A 20,718-nucleotide genomic window follows, 5' to 3' on the forward strand; every position below is an offset into this window, starting at 1 on the left:
TTTATGCTGTCTTTTTCCAAAAATTAAATACTACATGTTAAACCAATAGAAAACTGAAATGTTCTTTTTTTCATTTGAAGTTGGGTGTGTGTTTTTTTAGTTTTTTTTTTTTAACTTATAAGTTACAGGTTTAAGTTGTCCATAAAACATTGCTCACAAGATTACGGTGCAGAATTACATGTACAACCCACCTCATGGTAAAGGCCACGAATTGGATAGCAAAGTTTACGCATTTCAAAGTCAGTTTTGTTTTTCTGAAACGAAAAATGCACTACGCTCTCGATTTATGCATCTTCCCATGGCAACTAAGCAGGTTTTAGTGACCTGTATCAGGTAACTGAAATCTAATTCATCTGCTTCTCTCGAGTTCACCCTCATTCAAAATTGAAAAAATTTGTTCGATTTTCCATCCATATGAACTCGAGAGAATTAGTAATTTGATGTGGTTACACCAGTTCACCGAGAAATAACCTGAGCTTTGAAAGCGTTAAACACTTGATCACCTGTGGTACCGGCATCTTGTGGACAACGGTTTCCACTTGGAATACACAGTTAGTGGTTCAAGTCCACGTGGAGACCATTAGTGTTTTTTTTTTCTGGAGCAAGAAAGTTAATCCCAATTACAAGACTAAGGTGAAAATGGGCAGCTGTCTGTTTAGGCTTTGTCTTTGAAAAGTTGCAAACTGATGTAGCATCTTATGCGTTATATACTATTCTCTAATCGTGTAACGTGTTTGGAAATAAATAATTCAACAATTGTAATCGTGCACGTGATTGCTATAATCGTGTAACTTCCCTGTGTGGCAGAATATTGCTGTTCTCTAATTGTACTTCACTCTAACCGTGTAAAAATGGTCGACATAATTTTGTGCGATAATCATGTAAGTGCAATGGTTGCTTAAAATTCATATTTATTTTTTTTTTGGGGGGGGGGGGGGGGGGGAGACTATATTTGTATAATGTCGCATCTTTTATTACTATTATGACATCACAAAGTATTACTTTGTATCAAGATCGTGTACAAAGATGTTTTTTCCTTCTGAAAAAAAGTACCAAAACCAGTATATTGGAGGCATATGTTCATATATGTTTATTATTCAAATCAAGTTAGATCTAGGCCTAATTTATTTTTTAAAATGAAGATCTGAAACAGTTTAGACTTAGAAATTTAAATCAGATACGGACATCTTGTATATTATTTATTCCTTTCTTTAACATAAAGATAATCTGGTTGTCACGTCGCGCTTCAACTTTGGGAATACTTGCATCGGAATGAATTAGGCGATGGTTATCGATTTGCTAGTCGCTGCGCTTGAACAAAATCTCTACGCCTCTCATATCTTCACCAAATCAGGTCACACATTTTTGTGTTTTAGTGTTCGATGATCATTATTGCATTACAAAAAGTTATTTAATATTTAATAAAATAGCTAAAATATTTTAATAATAAAATAGATAAATATATGTGAAAAGATTAGGTATAGATATGAGAATTATGTTTTAAAGCGCATTTGGACAAAAATGCTTTTGAGCATTTTCATCGGATACAAGCAAGGTATCGATACTTTACTCTAACACTTGTTTATTATTTTAGTGTCTATTATCTCAATTATTTCTTGTAAAAGTGTTCCCATTGCAAAATTATTCCACTCGTTCGCACAGGAATGGTGTCCAGCAATTTATCAATGTCTAATCGTGTACATAGGTAATGTCACTCTTCACATTACCATATAATTCAAAATTTTTTTTTGGGGGGGGGGGGTTTCAACCATTTTGTTGCCATATTGTAACTATTGGGGGTGATTGCATATCCTGTAAAATGTCACCAGCATGGAAATAATTAACGACGATAACCATCCAGAAAATGGAATAATAAAATAAAAAGAGACCAACGCATATTGCATTCTAAAGATGATATCAAACATAAATGTATTTGACCTTTGGACAAATGAGCATGTTACGTATTTCTTTCATTTGTTAATCTGCTTTGGACTTTACATGTCAAATATTTGCTTTGTTCACAGCTCCAGGCAGCCCGATCTTTTTGGGTCTTTATTTTATAATTAACTCCAATCTTCATCCCTGGATCTGTAAGCTGTTGGGTATATCATTTTATATTTAACTCGCTTAACTTCTTGACTTCGTTCAAATGATCAAACTTTGACTAGTCGCAGATCAACAAACTTAGCGGTTTATAACGACGTCCTATGTCGGTTTATTACATCCTGTCACAAAGATGAGCTTTTTAATAAATTTGAAATTTTACTCTTTGTAATCTTTTGTCGTAACGAAAAGGGTAATGAGGTTGGGTGATACCTATTTAATCTTCAGTCGTACTATTTGACATTAATATTATTTATGGATGAAAAGTTTATTTTTACCTGGCAAATATAGCAACACGTACGAGTATCGAAGGCCGCAAATGACCCAGGGTTGCCAGTTTGGCATTTTAAATGCCAGATTCCAAAAATCTGGCATTTTTGAAAACCGTTTGGCATTAGAAAAATCATTTGGCATTTGGCATTTTCATTTGGCATTTTCTTTTCTTGTATATTATACTTCAAATGACACCTTTCTAAACGCGTAAAAACAAATCTCTTCACATCGGAAAACTTTGCTATTAAAACTCACACCCTGAACTAGCCCTGCCTCCCTCAGATATTCACTCAAATTCAGCCCTCGACAAGTATCCTCGTAAGTTTTCTGGGAATCTCCTGCAAAACTCGTGTATATTTGCGTCATGGTCGCCTGTTAACTTTTAACTCTGTTCGTTAGGGTGGTCTGATTTTACAGCATCCAATGATTTCACTCCTTTACGTATTTACCTTTCATGTTAATGTATTTCTTTTCATTCTTAAAATCCAACCGTGGTGTAGTGGTTTAGCACTCCACTTAGTAGTCAGTAAGTAAAAAATTACCCCAACAGGAAATTTAGTATAATTCAAAAAAAAAAAAGAAAAAAAAAGAAGATAAAACACGCAAGCCACCAGGATATGATAGTAAATTGTCTATCAAAAGTGAGTAGTTTTCTTAGTGGGGGTGGGAGTCAACAGACTTTGGCATTTTTTTGAGTGTTTTGGCATTTTTTGAGTCTTCCCCTGGCATTTTGTTGAAAAATAATCTGGCAACCCTGAAATGACCTACTTTTTCAAGCGGGAAGGGATGCAGACGCCATGGCTAATGGAATATTTTGTTTGTAAATATTGACAAATTACTGAATTAATGTTCAGTATCGGCTTCATTTCAAATTCCGATTCAACAGTTTATGAATGTTTGACTTATTATATATTATAGGTAAGGTACATAATTAAATATTTCATTAGCTGGAATTGTTGATGTAATTTGTGAATTTGCGAATAAAAGAGCGCCGAACACAACGATGAGAGTGAGACTCGATAATAACTGCGTTGTGTGGTGTTGCACAGAACACAGAAACAATCTCCGTTTTACATACATAATGCAGTGTAGGGCTGAGTGCAATGCATTATTCCGACATATTAAAGTTAATGAAGCAATTGGGATGGGAAGCGGAGTATGAGAGTAAGAATGACTAATGAGGAGTATGAGACAGAGAGGTGGTCAGACACGTCCCCACCTCATTTTGGCCAACAAGGCCAAGTTCAATAAATTATTATTGAATAATAAGAATGTGGAACATGCCTTCACTTCATTAGAAATCCTTTTGAAAAAAAAAAAAGGGGAGGCCTTCCGAAAGCTGCTACATCCCCAGTATTAATGTTGGGAGTGACTATTCTCCAGTTTAGTGAGCAGCAGCAGTGGCAGTCAAATTTTGACCCAACTCGCCCATAGGAAAGTTGTGACCGAAAATTGCCGTTCGCGTTTTGGGGGGTTCAATTAAAGATGCATAACTTCGTTATAAAGAGGAATATCGCAGATATTTTGATATCATTATTTTCGTCTTTCAATTTCCTTTTAAATGGTGCCAATTAATCCATCGTAGTGTTTTTATGCACCTCCGTTGACGGTGTATCTTAACGGATCGTTTTTATACACCTCCGTCACGCATGTGCATCCCACCCAATTTCATCAGTGATATTGTGTTTCTGTATTTGGACATGGCGAAAGTTATATTGTGACATCTGTAGGATGTCTTTGTTAATAAATTTATATAAAAATATTAATAATTTGAAAAATCGAAATATAAAACCAGAAAATAGAAGTTGCATTGAAGGTAAAATAATGTTTTAGAAAGACTTTATTAAAGGCTGTCATTATTCCCAGACGCCTGTCTGGGGATAATAAAAATTCGTTATCCCCAGACAGGTGTCTGGGGATAACCAATTTTTGTTATCCCCAGACACCTGTCTGAGGATACTATCCCCAGACGCATTTAGCAAGTGGGCAGAAACATTTTATGCAAAATGCCAAACTAGGCGTGAAAAATACCAAATATTCTGGAAAAAATACTAGTGGTTGTGTCCCAAAACAGTTAATATATCAAGTGATATTTAACACAAGATGAAAGTAAATAGTGATCAAATGTCAAATCCAGCTCTTAAAAAAAAATATTTTAAAGCAAATGGATCAATGAAATTTCTTTTGTTACTTTGATCTGAAAACGTCAAAACTGGCAATTCGACTTTTTATTTTCAACCAGGAAGAAAGTTGTTAATCATCAAATCTGTTCATAGTCCACCAACCATTTAAATTTTCATTACCAACCTACCTGTTAACTTTATTGATCATCTCTTGTTTCTATAATTTGCTCATTCTGGCCACAATTTTGGGACGACGGGAATAATTTTTATGTCGCGGACGAATTCCTAGGCCATGGTGTTGTCCGCCCCAAAACCCAAAACCCACACCTGTTATTTTCCTGTCTGCTTCGCACAAGACAATACAATTTAGTATCACACGTCCACAAAACTAGATCCAACAACATATTTTTATTCGAATCAGAGATGAAAATAACTACCAAAACAAGGAAGCAAAAATGGTGGAAATATGTTTAGCTCATATATGAATTTAAAATATTCCGATAGCGGTATGGATAGGCAGCTCAGTGGGTAAGGCCACCTTTCATTTTACTCCTTTTAGCTGCACAGATTCGACCCAGACGCGACCGCCCCCCCCCCCCCCCCCCCCCCCCACTCATTTTTTTTTTTTTTTTTTTTCCCTTTTCTTTCTTTCTTCCCAATTGATTTTCATTGTTTTCACTTTTGTTCCGAGTTCCGAGCAAGAGGTTTTTTTTAATCAGTTGAATTTTTTATTTCTCCGATAATATTATTTCATTATTTAATTTGCTCTAGATCTATTATTGTTTTTTTTTGTTTGGTCAATGATAATAATAATAATAATAATAATAATAATAATAATAATAATAATAATAATAATAATTGTAATATTTGTTATTATTATTACTATTACCATCATAATCATTATTATATTATTATCAATAATAGTATTATTTTTATTATTAATACTCTTATTATCATACTATTATTATTATTATTATTATTATTATTATTATTATTATTATTATTATTATTATTGTTAACACTATTCCCTGCTCCGAGGGAAATCTCTCTTTTTCTTTTTTTTTTTTATATTTTGACCTAAACCTTAGAGTTTTTTGTTTGCTAAACCTTTATGTAAATGTTCCGTTTCAGAGCATGAATTTCTTAAATTGTTTTTATTCTTAAGACAATTATTGTTTTTACTATCTGACCATTTGGTCGCTCTCTGAATATTTCTGTTTGTTTGCTTTTTAATTATTTATTCTTTTTAGACACTATATGAGATCGGAGTGGGGGCGAATATATTTGCTAGAAATTAGAAAAAAAAAACAAAGAGAGAGAGAGAGAGAGAGTTTAATAATAAAAAAAAAGAGGTGGGGGGAGGATGGATGGGACATTTATCCCTTTCAACGTTCTGTAAAAAGAAGACGGAATTTAAAAAAAAAATAAATAAAAAAAAAAGTGACGTTAACAGGATTCGACCCCACAACGTCGATTATGGTCAAACTTCCAGGGCAGACGACTAAACCATTCGGCCATGACACCCACTTCGAAGTTGACGCATATTGTGTATATGTAGGAACAACTGATTTTAATGTTGGTTAATTTTATGTTTTTATAGATATTTTATTAACTTTCCTTATTTCTATGTGCATCTGGAAACTTTCCATATTCTGGAATGTGGATAATTGTTTAAAAGAGCGGAGTTTCAAATATGCGTCTGGGGATAATAAAAATTTGTTATCCCCAGACAGGTGTCTGGGGATAACAAATTTTTATTATCCCCAGACAGGTGTCTGGGGATAATCACAGCGTTTATTAAATGTGATGAACAGTCAGGTGGCTCCGTAGCGCAGTGGACAAGCTGTCAGACTCCAACCTTGAAAGTACCGGGTTCGATTCCCAATGTTGAGTTTGTTTTTTTTGTTGTTTTTTTTGATTTACTTAGTTTTTGTTTGCTTTTTTTTTTCTTTCTTTTTTTTTCAAAAACTTTTTATCATGTTTTTAAAAAAAACTTCGATTTTAATTTTATAAAATTATTTATTTATTTGAGATCAGTATTTGTGTGCCATGTTTCTTTTTACTTTTGATTTTTAAAAATTATTGTTATTATTCTTTAATTTATTATCATTGTACATCGGTAATCACTAAGCAGCGTGCTAAACTACAATCTAAAACTATTTAAACCTCATGGACGTATGCAGCAACAACTTTACCATCACCGCCAACGGAGGTGCATAAAAACGGTGCGTTTTTGTACACCTCCAATGGAGGTGTATAAAAACTGTGCGTTTTTGTACACCTCCAACGGAGGTGTATAAAAACGCCACCTTAATCCATTGATAATTCCAGAAGTTATATGAAGTTAAAATTTGGCAATTTTCAAATGCATTTATTTTTTTATTTACCGCGTGTGTTTTTAAAATTTAAACGCTTGTTTTTAGAATAACATCTAAACTTTATTCATGCCAAATTTCAGGGCTCTATATCGATGCGCAGGCACCTTTTAACTCTGCGCCGAAATGCCTTGTTTACATTTTCTTCTCATCATGGCTGTCGGACGATATCGCTATTCATATCGATATTTTAAACTTAGTTATGTATTATGTTAAATTTAGTCCATAATATTTTCAGTACTATTATCTGCTGTTTTTATTTTGAATACATACTTTCCAACTTTATTTATAGGCTTTTTATAGTTTTTGTTTTAAAAGTTCGTATATTTCTTCTCTTTGTGAAATCCGATATTAATAATATCGATATTTTAAAAATACCAATTGCTTTAATTTAATTTTGGGAGTGAGTATTTTCCGCCGGGCGGAAAATAACCCTTTTTTCTTATTCTCCGCCGGGATTATCCTTGGGTCTTGTGACCCCCGGTCGTGTCAAAGGTCACATCCGGTCGACCGTGGCACCAACCGCGAAGCCATGACTGTTTTGTTCGATTGTCAATGATTGTGACTCTTGATTTCCAAGCACTTTTTCATCTTATCAACAATTGCAAAAATGCAGTTAACCAATTGCAGACTGAGACTGATACCATTTTTATTCGTCAGGATTCTGTAGAGGTAAGAATTTGACTTTTCTTCTTTTTGTTTTTTTGTTTTTGTTTTTAACAAGGCTCGGACTCAGGACAGTGAAGTGTATATCGAGCAATGCTGATGGCGATATGAGTATGAGGAGATAGATGAATGAATGAGAATGTAATTGTATTGTAATAACAACACGCCTTGCCGACTGTCACGTGTGCCATGTGTTCTACATTCCAATGTGATCTTTATGGATTAATCCTTCGTTGATTTTACTTCTAATACTGTGTAAGTGTAACTGTGTGATTGTGTGCATTGTAATTAACTGTAACAACTGGGCAGTTTTCAGCAGCAGTGGAAGCGGTGACACAATTTTTAGAACTTTGGAATGAAATTGAGATGCCTCATGATGATGATAATGACAATGATATAAGATACTGTAATGAAAAACGATATCATTTTAACCATTACTTTTTTAACAAATGTATTTATTTATTTATTTATTTATTATTATTATTATTATTATTATTATTATTATTATTATTATTATTATTATTATTATTATTATTATTATTATTAACTTAAACAATGACATTGGTATGTGCCATTTTCACTGCAGTGAATTTAATTTTTTTTTTTTTTTCATTGACAGCTAACATGAAAGAGTCCAGTTGACGGTACTGGTGTCCTGACAATCAAGAAAGATAGCTGGCTCAAGATGTGTTGTGGCAATCTTATTAATCAGCAAACCATCATCTGTGCCAGCAGAGCAGAGTATCTGCATGCACTTTTTGAAACTGGTTAGTAATGTTTTGAAATCTTCATTAGATTACATCTTTATTGCAGAGATGCCAACCAGTACAGGTTTCCCGTGTTCTGTATGGTTTTTCTTCCGAAGTACGGGCACACGGTTTTATCATGAAAAATACGGGATTTGGTTGAAGTGAAAAATCCACGAAATTACGATCACAACATGAAAAGTGTTTTCATGCAGAAGAGCTTTCATTATCGATACTGAATTTTGCGAATCTTGCCCAGCCTACTGCTATATAACTATAGAGCAGTAAAGTTAGGTGCCCCAAACGTAAACAATAAGTTGCTAGTGATTTTCGTTAGGGACCGGAATAATTTACGCACAATATAGGTCTCCCAATTTTGTAGTTTGAGTTGTAGGCAATACACTTTCAGTATTGAAAATATGTTTACATAAAATCTAACAGTTGCAGAAATAATAATATAAGGCTAAATTATTATGAAAATCAGGCTCCGAATAATTCTCGTTTTGTTCACACCAGCGCAATAATTTACTCTGGTCTAAAAATAGATAGACTGTAACTTTTGATAAATTTTAGAAAATTTTACCTTTTGTTCCATAAAATATCCATATCTAGACATTATTTGATGCATGATCGAGTATTTATGAATATGTGTTTCTTTTGCCACCTAACAGCCAAATTTTAAAGGTTATTTTTTTCTATTATTTACATTGGAACAAGAGCTGTCAAGACAGGAACATGTGGTTTGCCACGTGCTTCTCGACCTTTGTTTACGTTTGGGGCAGCTAACTTTACTGCTCTATAAGTAATTCACTGCCCTTTTTCGAGTAAGAGTTAACGAAGTCCGATTCGACCTTTTCGGGTTGATATCGATTTCTGCACGGCGCAGTAAATACAGGTTTTTGTCCTAAAATACAGGTTTTTGGTCTTGAAAATATGGGTTTTCAAAAGGCTAGGTTGGCATCTCTGTTATTGGTGATCAATACAGTACGCTCGAGCATGGGAATTTCGAACAAGTCGGGACCATGCCTGTTTGTTCGAGATTTCCGTGTTTTTTAGTTTTCCAATTTGAGTATTTTACACAGGATTTGAGGGAGGTAAATGTGGGTGGTCTTGATAAAATTCGTATTATAATTATAATGATAACTCCCCGTTATTATGAACTCTGTAGAGAGTCGATAGTGAGACTGCAATTTCCTTTTCTCTGTCAGTTCAACACAATCAATTAGTGGGGGAAAAAATTCAACAGATCGCAAGGGAGTGTCCACTATATGAACGAAATAAAGGGATTAAAACTGGGAATTGTACCAATAATATAACCTCCAAGTCAATGCCAATAAAACCGAATTTACAACAATATCGAGGAACAAAGAGGAATGGAAAAGAACAAAGAAAGTCGGCTCACTAATTGGAGACACCGAGGATGTACAAAGAAGAAAACAGCTATCAAACGCCGCACTCAGTAAACTCACCAATGTATGGATTAGAGGTGACAAAATAAAGAGAAAAACCAAACTGAAACTGTACCATGCTCTTGTAAAACCGGTACTTCTGTATAACTGCGGCACTTGGGCGTTGACAAAATCCGAAGAAGAACATCTGGATGCCTTCCATCGCACACAGCTAAGAAGGGTACTGGACATCAAATACCCCAAAAGATCTCAAATGAATCACTCTATAAGATCACAAAAGAAAGACCAATCTCCCTTGACATTTTACAACAACGATGGCAACTTTTCGGTCACATACTACGCAGGGACAAAAACATACCAGCAAACCAAGCCATGTCGGGATACTTCCTAAAACACGGGTACCTTTTCAGAGGAAGACCGATCACAACACTCCCTGTGATCCTAAACAAAAACCTCACAACACTTGGACAAAGCATTAGTCTCATAACGGCAGGGGACCTTGAAAATCTGAGAACCCTAGCAGAGGACCGGCAATATTGGAGACACCTCACACAGGAAATACTGGAAACAGCCAAGGCGACCCGATCTTTCGGTCGAGACGCGAAAGGCATCTAAGTCAAGTCAAGTCATTGTACCAAGTTTGAGATTTCCGTGATTTCGAGATTTGCATGCTCGAGTATAAATGCTCGTTAATCTAAATGATAGTTTGTTGTCAAGAGTTTTGTCCTGTATGGTAAAGCCAATGAAATTTCAACTGTGTTGGTGATGGTGAGAATGATGGCCATTTAAAAAAAATTGGTATGTCTTTGACAAATTCAATTTATGACAATGATTTTGATTGTATAGACCTTTCCAAAAATTGCTAACGAAATGCCTCTTTTCTATTTTTCAAACCAGAGCAAGATCAACCGTCTTTGTGGAACATCAGACAAAGTGGTTGCAAACAAGTGGTGTTGAATTTTCCTGTATTGAGCCGAAAGAAAAAAAAATTTCTGGGAGTTTGCGAAAGCAATTTGCGTTTGATTTGGAGCTAAATCTATTTTCGCCATTTACCTGTTTTTTTTTGGTCTCAAATAGATTTGATTTTGTAGTTCAAATTGATTAGATACTTATCTCACAAGCAGCATTTAAAAAAATAAAAACATGAGGGTAGTGCGTCATATCATATTAGTTTTTTTTATTACAGTGATGAATTCGTAAGATATAAATCATATTTGACCACAATAGTGTTAAAATTTTTCAGCATTTATTTTCTTAGGGAATGGGTTAGCGAATCATTTATACATTTTTTAGACAGATCAATCTACACAATTTTCGTGTTTTCTTGTCCTATGATAGTCATTATTTTGAAAATTTTATGGATCAGCTTATGTCAAATAAGTGTTTTCTCAAATTTCTGTTTTGTGTCATTTTCTGATTTTCTAAGAACCATATATGTCATTTTCCTTTAGATTATTTTCAAATTTATTCAGAATCTTTTTTATGATGTGTTTTGCATCATGATGGAAACATTTTGGGGTAAATTAAAATTTAGAAGTTTTTTTAATTTAAAAAAATTAATTTTTTTTCCTGTCGATCCGCACCACAATTTCAGCCGAAATTAAAAAATATTGTACAGCATTTCTTTCTAGACAATTTTTTTTTTCAGAAATTGATCAATTTACAAATTTGACTATTCTCTTGTTCCATATTGATTATACTTTGAAATTTTGATGGACGTTGTCTGCAAAATTAGCTTGTTTATCAAATTAATAAAGACATTTTGTTTTTTTCTCGAAATATCATTTTCGATTTTCTGACATTCATAACTGGATTGTTTCCCATCAGATTGTATACCAAATTTGGTCAGAATCTTTCGTATGATGGGTATTGCATCATGATGGATTTGGTTTTGGGCTAAACTAAAATTTAGTAGTTTTATGAATTTTTAAATTGGATTTTTTCTTGTCGTTCCATGCCAAATTTTCAATCGTGATTGAAAAACAATTCTTTAAATATATTTTTCAAGACTTGCTAAGCCTTTCCATCGTGATGTAGCTCTTGTAGGGAACATTGTGTGTAAATTTGGAAGATTTCGTTGGTTTTCGGTGCATCAGTGTCGGAAATTATTTTTTTTGTGGGGTGGGTGGGGTTGGTCTCATTTTAGCCTATATTGTCTGTGTCATTGAAGACATTTAAATATATTGAGCTTTTTATATAGCGCAATATCCACTAAATGTGCTCAAAGTGCTTTACAAGGGGGCCCTGGTCAACAGCAACGCTTGTTATGCGATATTACAATTTTTTTGGACAAAGACAATACTGTTAACAGCCGGGTACTCCTTTTACATCTGAGGATGTTGAGAGAATGTGAGTAAAGAGCCTTTTCCAAGGACTCAACTATGCGCCGAGCGAGGTTTGAACCCAGGACCTTCCGACCCGAAAGCGTCTGTCATACCATAAGACCACATAGCCACACATTTGTTTTTAGCTTTTTTCTTTTTTTTGGTGTGTGTATGTGTGTTACTCATCAAATTAGACCTCCTACCACCTGAAATAACAGGGGAATACCAATATTGGCACTGCGATAAAAAATGGATTTTTGACTACAGGTTCTCCTTTAAGGTGAAATATTTCCTAGCTCAGATGAGGGTTTGTTTTAAGTGGACTGTAGTGCGTTCTAACGTGAGATAATTTTTTTTTTTCATAAGATGTATTCACTGCCAGTTGTGACATATAGGTTGACTGCTTAGTTCTGATCTCCAGTGCTATTACATACTTGAGTACCTATGCTTGGTTTTGTCCTGACCTTGGTCGGAGTCCTTGGTTGAGAGGGAAACAGTCGAATGTATAGTTATAGTTTTGGGAGATGATATTTTTTTCCTTGTAAATCATCTCTCTGTTATGAATTGTATTATGTTTAGTTTACGTATTATATTATATGATTTATAAACATTTGAGTGTGTTCCTCTTAGTTGGGACCTGTGCTTGTGTCTGGATGAGACTTTTAGGTGATCTCAAACTAAGTACTTTGATGGTGTGCTCTTGGAATCTACATCTGTTCCCTATTTGAACCAATTCCCCTTTGTCTTACCTTTTCTTTTGTGCTTTAATTGTAATTCTAGAACTTTTTACTATCCCATTTTCTTCCTTTTTACTGGCGCTTATATGACCTTAATGTGTTGCAAGCGCCGTAAAACCCTTAAAAACAAAACAAAACAAACCACTACTGTTAGCCACTAAGTCCCTACCTCTAGCCCTATTGGCTACTGAGTCCTCACCACCAGCCCTATTGGCCTTTGAGTCCATACCAATACCACTCGCCACTGATTCCTTACCACCAGTCCTGTTAGCCGCTGAATCCATACCACTAGCCCTGTACTGTTAGCCGCCATAGAGAATACAGGACTCCTAGTCTGTGTTAGCCACTAAGTCCTACCACTAGCCCTGTTAGTGTAAGCCACTGAGTCCTACCTCTAGCCCTGTTAGCCACTAAGTCCCTCCCACTGACGTGCTAGCCACTGAGTCCATACCACCAGCCCAGCCCTATTAGTCACTGAGTCCCTACCACCAGCCCTATATCTGACATGGCGGTTTTTTGCAAAAAAAAATCCCAAATTTTGCAAGCTAAAAATCCCAGCAAAATTTGCAAAAATTAATGAAAAAAATTGCGGAAATTTTTGGCCAAAAGACAAGGAGGTATTTGTTTTTACATAACAAACCCGACTTGTGTCTGTATTATTGCAACCTTGTGATGATATAAGAATCTTTAATCAATTGCAAAACATATTCCATCTATAGAGCAAATTTAAATTAGCCTATAAATTTAAACAATCATTTCTTAAATCGATCAGCCTAACTTACTATTATGTACATATTATCTCTCTATTACCAAATATCTATAAACACAATATGAAGATAGAGGAAGGGTGGCTGAGAGACAAATATGGACATGAGAAAGCGAGAGAGAGAATGCAAGAATACTTTGTGAATTGATTTTTTAATTTATTTTTTAAATTGTGTTATAATTAGACACAAGTTGTAATGAATTCTATTAACAAATTCAGAACAATCAAACAAAAACAAAATTAAAAAGAAGAAAAATTTTAAAAAGACGCTTAAAAAACTTATAAAATCGTCACATGTACTATCATGCTACAGCTAAAAAGTACACAAATATTTACACTACACCCATTTGCTCCATCCCTTTCCCTTTCGATCATCTTCTCATCTATGGCCACCATGTGTCTTGTGCTACTTTTTACATTTGACGCCAGTGTGTCTAGACTAACGTCATAAATAAGGGAGTGTCGCCAAAATTCATGCAACTGGGCAGAGGTGTCAAAAATGATAGAAGGCATAGAAAATGTTTGATATGACAAAAACAACGGAACATTTATGAAGAAATCCTAAAATCCCAGATTGTCATCACTGGTCCCCACTAAATATTTTAAAATTTATTTATTTATTTTATTTTTTATTTTTTTTTTTTTTGTGCAAAACATTGCAAAGTTTGCGGCCGCCATGCAAATCAGGGATTTTTTTTGCCATTTTTTTGTTTGTTTTGCGGCCAGCAACGCGACCGCAAGCGATGCAAAAAAAACTGCCATGACAGTATTAGTCACTGCGACTGGTCCCCACCACAGGTATTGTCCACTGAGCCCCTACAGCCAGCTCTATTAGCCACTGGATCCTTATCATCAGCTCTATTAGCCAATGAGTCCCTACTAGAGGATATTCTAACTGTTCTATTATATTTGGGTTTATTTACAGGTACTATATTAAGTTAAGCCTGTTTCTGTATTGTTGATCAATAAAGAATATTGAATTGCAACAAATACTTTGTTATTTACCTACCACCAGCTCTATTAGCCAACTGAGTCCTTACCACCAGCTCTATTGTCCACTGAGTCCTTACCACCAGCCCTATTGTCCACTGAGTCCCTACTACCAGCTCTATTAGCGACTGAGTCCCTACCAACAGCCCTATTGTCCACTGAGTCCCTACTACCAGCTCTATTAGCCACTGAGTCCCTACCACCAGCCATATTGTCCACTGAGTCCCTACTACCAGCTCTATTAGCGACTGAGTCCCTACCACCAGCCCTATTGTCCACTGAGTCCCTACTACCAGCTCTATTAGCCACTGAGTCCCTACCACCAGCCATATTGTCCACTGAGTCCCTACTACCAGCTCTATTAGCCACTGAGTCCCTACCACCAGCCCTATTGTCCACTGAGTCCCTACCACCAGCCATATTGTCCACTGAGTCCCTACTACCAGCTCTCTATTAGCCACTGAGTCCCTACCACCAGCCCTATTGTCCACTGAGTCCCTACTACCAGCTCTATTAGCGACTGAGTCCTTACCACCACCCTATTACCACTGAGTCCCTGTTACAGCTCTATTGTCCACTGAGTCCCTACCACCAGCCTATTGTCCACTGAGTCCCTACTACCAGCTCTATTAGCGACTGAGTCCTTACCACCAGCCCTATTAGCCACTGAGTCCCTGTTACCAGCTCTATTGTCCACTGAGTCCCTACCACCAGCCCTATTGTCCACTGAGTCCCTACTACCAGCTCTATTAGCGACTGAGTCCTTACCACCAGCCCTATTACTATTAGCCACTGAGTCCCTGTTACCAGCTCTATTGTCTACCGAGTCCTAACCACCAGCCCTACTGTCCACTGAGTCCCTACTACCAGCTCTATTAGCGACTGAGTCCCTACCACCAGCCATATTGTCCACTGAGCCCCTACTACCAGCTCTATTAGCGACTGAGTCCCTACCACCAGCCCTATTGTCCACTGAGTCCCTACTACCAGCTCTATTAGCCACTGAGTCCTTACCACCAGCCCTATTAGCCACTGAGTCCCTGTTACCAGCTCTATTGTCCACTGAGACCTTATCATCAGCTCTATCAGTATTAGCCAATGAGTCTCTACTACCACCAGTTCTATTAGTATTAGCCACCATCCTATCAATATTAGCCACTGAGTCCCTACTGCCTGCTCTATGACTAAAGGCCACTGCATCCTTACCATGATGGGGAGGGGGGGGGGGGTATTTGACACACAGTAGAGTACCCACTGAGGCCCTACCACCAGCGCTATAGACACATAGTGGTTATTTGTTCCCATCACAGTACAGACGATGGTGTAACCTTTAACGTGTCGTGAACGGATTTCCCAATCTCGTTCACGATGTGTAAAATAAAGGAAAAAGTTCAGAAAAAGTCTCCACCGAAGTGAGCGTTCTCCATATATGTAGAGGACATATATGGGCGGTTAAAAATGCTATAAAAGCACATCGGGAATCGTCCCGGTACAGTCTAATTCTAAAACATAGTATGGCGGATCGGATCTGTCAGATACAAACGATAGGCAAAATAGTAGATCTAGAATTAGGCTTGGTGTCGAAGAGAAAAGAATGAAGGGTGTCACAAGCTTTTATAGGATAGACACGATGACGTCACGTTTACGCGGGAGACAGTGAACAAACACAACATGAAGATTACTCACAACAGCCTGATCGAGACACGACAGTCATACCATAAAAAAACACTAACAACAACAACAACATAAACTTATCACAATAATCAGTGACATAAAATCTTCCCCACAAACGTTTGCAGTCTGATTGAGCAACACTAGTGAGAACTAATCACACAACTAGCAGTGAGAAAGAGCAGAGTTAAGTCAACTCCCTTTATTCTCCAAATTATCAAAATTAAGCTAATAACGACCAGATTATTTACACTACACCACGAAGGTCAGATTATGGGAGTCCTCTTCGTCTCAAAGATCAACTTGAAAAACCCGGCGGAAAATAAGCAAATTTGTTATTCTCCGCCCGGCGGAAAATAAAAAGGACTATTTTCCGCCCGGCGGAGAATAATGACAGCCTTTAATTTTATTTTACTTTGCCATCAAGTCATCAAGTTTCTTTCCCATATGTTTAGATATGTTTATCATTTGTATCCATATTCTAAAGGCCTTAGCCTTAATAATTAATAATTATTATGGTAAGAAGTTCTATTAGTTTTGACACCCCCATATATTGAGAGAGAAGGGGGGAGGGGGTGGGGGGATAAAATTATATTAATTGTCAGTTCAAATGATGTAATAGCAATAAACCCAAAGTGGTTCAGCAGAATTTTTTAAAGTATTAAAAGCCAGAACTTTCCTTCTAATTAGGTATAATAGGGAATCTGTTTCAATTTATTTGAACTTTTTCAATCTACCATTTTATTTATATGCAATTAAATTGCCATAGGTAAAAATAAACTCATTATGACATTACACATGTTTATATCTTTTCATTTAAATACTCTCAAACCCTTTTTTATTCTCTATGTATTAATTAGAAGAGGGGAATTATTTGCAATTGTTTCAATGAGATATTGGGGATAAATCCAAAAGTGATAGAGCAAATTGTTTCTTACGTCTAGCCGAATTTTTGATTATGTAACATTTGCGTCATATTATGTAAATGTGTTAATTTGAAATGTTTATCTTCCTCTTTATTAATGTAAATGCATTGTCCTCGATAAGACGAACATTTTGGTATACAATATATTATAAGAACTCCATATTGACTGTTTTAACCATTTTTTATTAACATCACGCGATTTCGGTCACAACTTTGCAATGGTAATTTTGGGGTTAAAATCGGTCTGAAATTTCAGATTTTGAACTGCCGTAACTACATTTCTAATCAAGATACAAACAAAATTCAAACTGTTTTGTAATCTGTGTTGCCAGCTCTTTCATATGACATTGGTTTCAAGTGTGTGAGGTACATTTAGAATTTCTATTAAACTCCCTAAATTATTATATTCTTGAGAGTTCTCATTCTCACTCTCCTCACCCCCCCCCCCCCCCCCCTACTCCGAGTCTACTCCTGCTACTAGACCCCCCCCCCCCCCCCCCCCCCTCCTCGCTACTCTCACCCGCAGATTAGTCTGTTCTCTCACCCAATCATCATCATCTCTCACGTGACTGCTTTTAGTGATACTGGACGTAAGGAGAGGAACATACTCGACGTACACCTTGCATTCAGCGAACAGACACCCCCATCGACTTTAGAAAAATATATCTTTAATGGAGCCAACCTCAGATTCATTTAACCAGTAGTATTGGCAAACCCACTTTTTAAATATTCCTATTTTCTACTGAGACATACAGTTGAACTTCAAAGAACCAAATGTCTGGTGTCGGCGTCAATAGACAAGAAAAAGAAACGGAGGATTGAAGAATGGAGACTACCTCAGGACTGATTAACTCCCGTATACAGATTTCCAACATGATTCCCATATCTCAAGCAATTCAGTCTAAATTATAATTCTAAATGCATGACATGTATGTTCACCCTCTTTACGTCCAGTACCACTAAAAGCAGTCACATGAGAGATGATGATGATCAGGTGAGATTATTGAGAAGGGGGGAGGGGCTAAACTGACTCTACTTGTTGGTACAGGGGTGAGAATAGCGAGAAGGGACAGCAGCTAGGCTACCCTACCTACCTGTTGGAAAATACAGGAGTGAGAATAGCGAGATGGTGCCAGTACCTCTATTCTCACCCAGGATGAGAGGTCGAATGTTTTTCTATTCTCACCCAGGATGAGAATAGAGGCAGCCATTAATGTTTTGGGAGGGGGGAGACTTTTACTTTAAAAAATAATTTAGAAAGTTAACCCCCTACTAGAACATTAATATTTTGGTCTCCCTGGACATATTGGCCGATTTTATTGATGCGGTATGCAACTTTGCCCAGAATTAAATTTTATTAAAAAGTTCAGATGTTAAATCATGTGCCGTCTCTGGAATTTTGATTTACAATTTCTGATTTTGTAATTATCCAAAGCTGAATTATACCTTTATCCACGATCAAAAGGTATATAGACCTGTAAATTCTCAGTCAATTAACTGAAATCAGTCAATTTGTCAAATTCAAATATTTAAAAAAAGGAAAGAAAGAAAGAAAGAAATAAATAAAAAAAAGAAAGAATTCACAAATCGTAGTCCATGACCGTAAAGTAATTAGGAGTGTTCCACAGCGCTACGCATAGCTCATGGGGACCGTTTATATTAACGATGTATATATTGCCAAGACTAAGCGACGCTTTTTATAAAAGGCGTGTCTGAACACTTCCCTGGGTATTTTCACACATCCTTCGTTAAATTATTTTTTCACTTTCCAAACCCGTCGTGATCCCAACTGTAGCCAATTTTAACTGAGCCACCGAGCGATAAATTTCACTGTTTCATCTAAGCCAAAATTGACCACATTTACCTGGGCGAGTCTCAAAACTATGATAAAGTAAATTGCGAATGCCGGAAGTCCTTTATGTAGACACCTTCAAATCGAAAGTTAGGATAGATTGCTACAAGCACATTTCGATTGCCTCACGTTGTAAACAAATTGGTTGACCGTTTCTTCACTGATTGAGTACCTGATTATAAGGAACAGTGGTAAGTAGCTTAATTAATTCCCGTGCAAATCAGGACGTTTTCTGCCATTGTTTTGCTCAAGCCCAAGCGAGCTTGCTGTTTTGTGGCGATTTACCTTCATTTCGATTCTTTGAATTTTTCCGCTACGCCTGCCGAAGTTTCTTCTTGATAATTCACTTCTACTTAATAATTCAGTGTATTGGCCTGAAGTCATATTTAAGTTTTTTTTCTTCTGTCATTTACTGATTGAAAATCAAGTTTGCTCATTGCTACATTATTCTAATGTTCTCACAATGGCTGAGCTGTTCGTGGATCGCAATTCAATTCAGACTTGTCGAGCATCGACATCGATAAAGATGTGAGGAATAAATTCAATTGGTCATGGCTAGAAGTTAAAGATGATAATGGTGATTATTTTTCTGACTATGTCAAAAAAATTCCAGAGGCAGGAATATGACTTTGATGAAGTCATCTTTACCTATATGAATGGCATACTTATTTAGCATTCCTTCTACATCAAATTATGGCAGTCATACTTCCAGTAAGAAATAACACTAACACCCACTATTTTAATATATTTTATTTATCACTCTGCTCTCCAATGATGCCCTTATTTAAAAAAAAATAATTGAATCTTCAGTTTGTCGAAGAGTTTCAGTCAATTTTTATAGAGCTCATTTACAGGTCTAGGTATACTAAATTGGCATTGATTTAAACATAAACACCAAACGATGGAGTAATTACTCTTGAAGAAAATAAGACAAATCATTACAATTAAAATCCATCCATAAACAAAAAATGTATGGAACTTTTTTCTGAGACCCATGACTCAAAAGTCAAAAAAATTGGGTCACAGCCACTAGGCCGTTTATCAGTTCACTGCTGGAGTGTCAAATGGATGTTTACCAAAGTACCTTCAACAGTCGTAACGCCCCTATCTCGTAATGACGCATGGTAACTTAGTAACTGGTTCTAAAACTATCGGAACAATGGCAGACGCCCTTATGAAATATTTCTCAGAGGAGCATAAAAGCATATCCAGGGCGAAAAAAATAACATAAATCTGATCTTGTTTTGACTTTTGCACATTCTGATTAGAGAATTATAAAAGCCTTACGACAAGGCATATGAAAAATTCTAGCCAGCGTGAAGAATAATAAGTACCGATTTTCTTTGGTTGGAACCACGATGGCCGCTGTTGCTGGGCAACGTGACATCAGACTATTGTATCCAATTACGGTTAAGCACACTTTGCCACAACTACAAAAAGATTCAAAGATAACCAGTGACCAGTCTAGTCGGTCTAGTGGCTACCAATCTGAGGCTAACTACAAACCCACTTTTTCGATCACCGCGAGATACTGGTTGAGAGGCAGCAGAGAGGTCTTTGAAGTAAAATTGACAAAGCTACTCTAGCAACATTTCATTTTTCAATAAAATTATCAATAACTCTGGAACCGTTTGTCGTAGAGGCTAGATGATTCAATTAGGTATCAAATAATGTTTTTTCAAGCCCAAATCATCTGATTGGGTCAATTGAAAATTTAAGATGTATTGTTTGAGTTGCAGAGTATGAGTGGCTAATGAT

The 20,718-nt window shown here is 36.2% G+C and overlaps 1 protein-coding gene and 1 long non-coding RNA gene across 8 annotated transcripts in view; both read left to right on the forward strand.

Annotated features, from left to right (window-relative positions):
- The first annotated feature begins 3,132 nt into the window (after positions 1-3,132).
- The window catches only part of LOC144957311 (double-strand-break repair protein rad21 homolog), a 47,835-nt gene continuing 30,249 nt past the window's right edge, over positions 3,133-20,718 (forward strand). For 3 of the 6 annotated variants that reach the window (XR_013642128.1, XR_013642129.1, XM_078888448.1), the window contains exon 1: positions 3,133-3,294. The gene's annotated coding sequence lies outside the window, so the exon portion shown is untranslated. The remainder of the gene's footprint in view (positions 3,295-20,718) is intronic. The other 3 variants (XR_013642126.1, XR_013642127.1, XM_078888447.1) reach the window with 1 other exon arrangement.
- LOC144957313 (uncharacterized) lies at positions 7,411-10,862 on the forward strand. 2 transcript variants are annotated; one of them, XR_013642130.1, is made up of 3 exons: positions 7,411-7,546; positions 8,160-8,307; positions 10,593-10,862. It is a non-coding gene; the product is annotated as an uncharacterized LOC144957313 (long non-coding RNA). The 2 variants fall into 2 exon arrangements; XR_013642131.1 differs by lacking the exon at positions 7,411-7,546 and adding an exon at positions 7,655-7,795.

This window comes from Berghia stephanieae, chromosome 11, assembly GCF_034508935.2.
Source record: "Berghia stephanieae isolate SIO BIC M18660-M18661 chromosome 11, UCSD_Bste_1.3, whole genome shotgun sequence".
Classification (NCBI taxonomy): domain Eukaryota; kingdom Metazoa; phylum Mollusca; class Gastropoda; order Nudibranchia; family Aeolidiidae; genus Berghia; species Berghia stephanieae.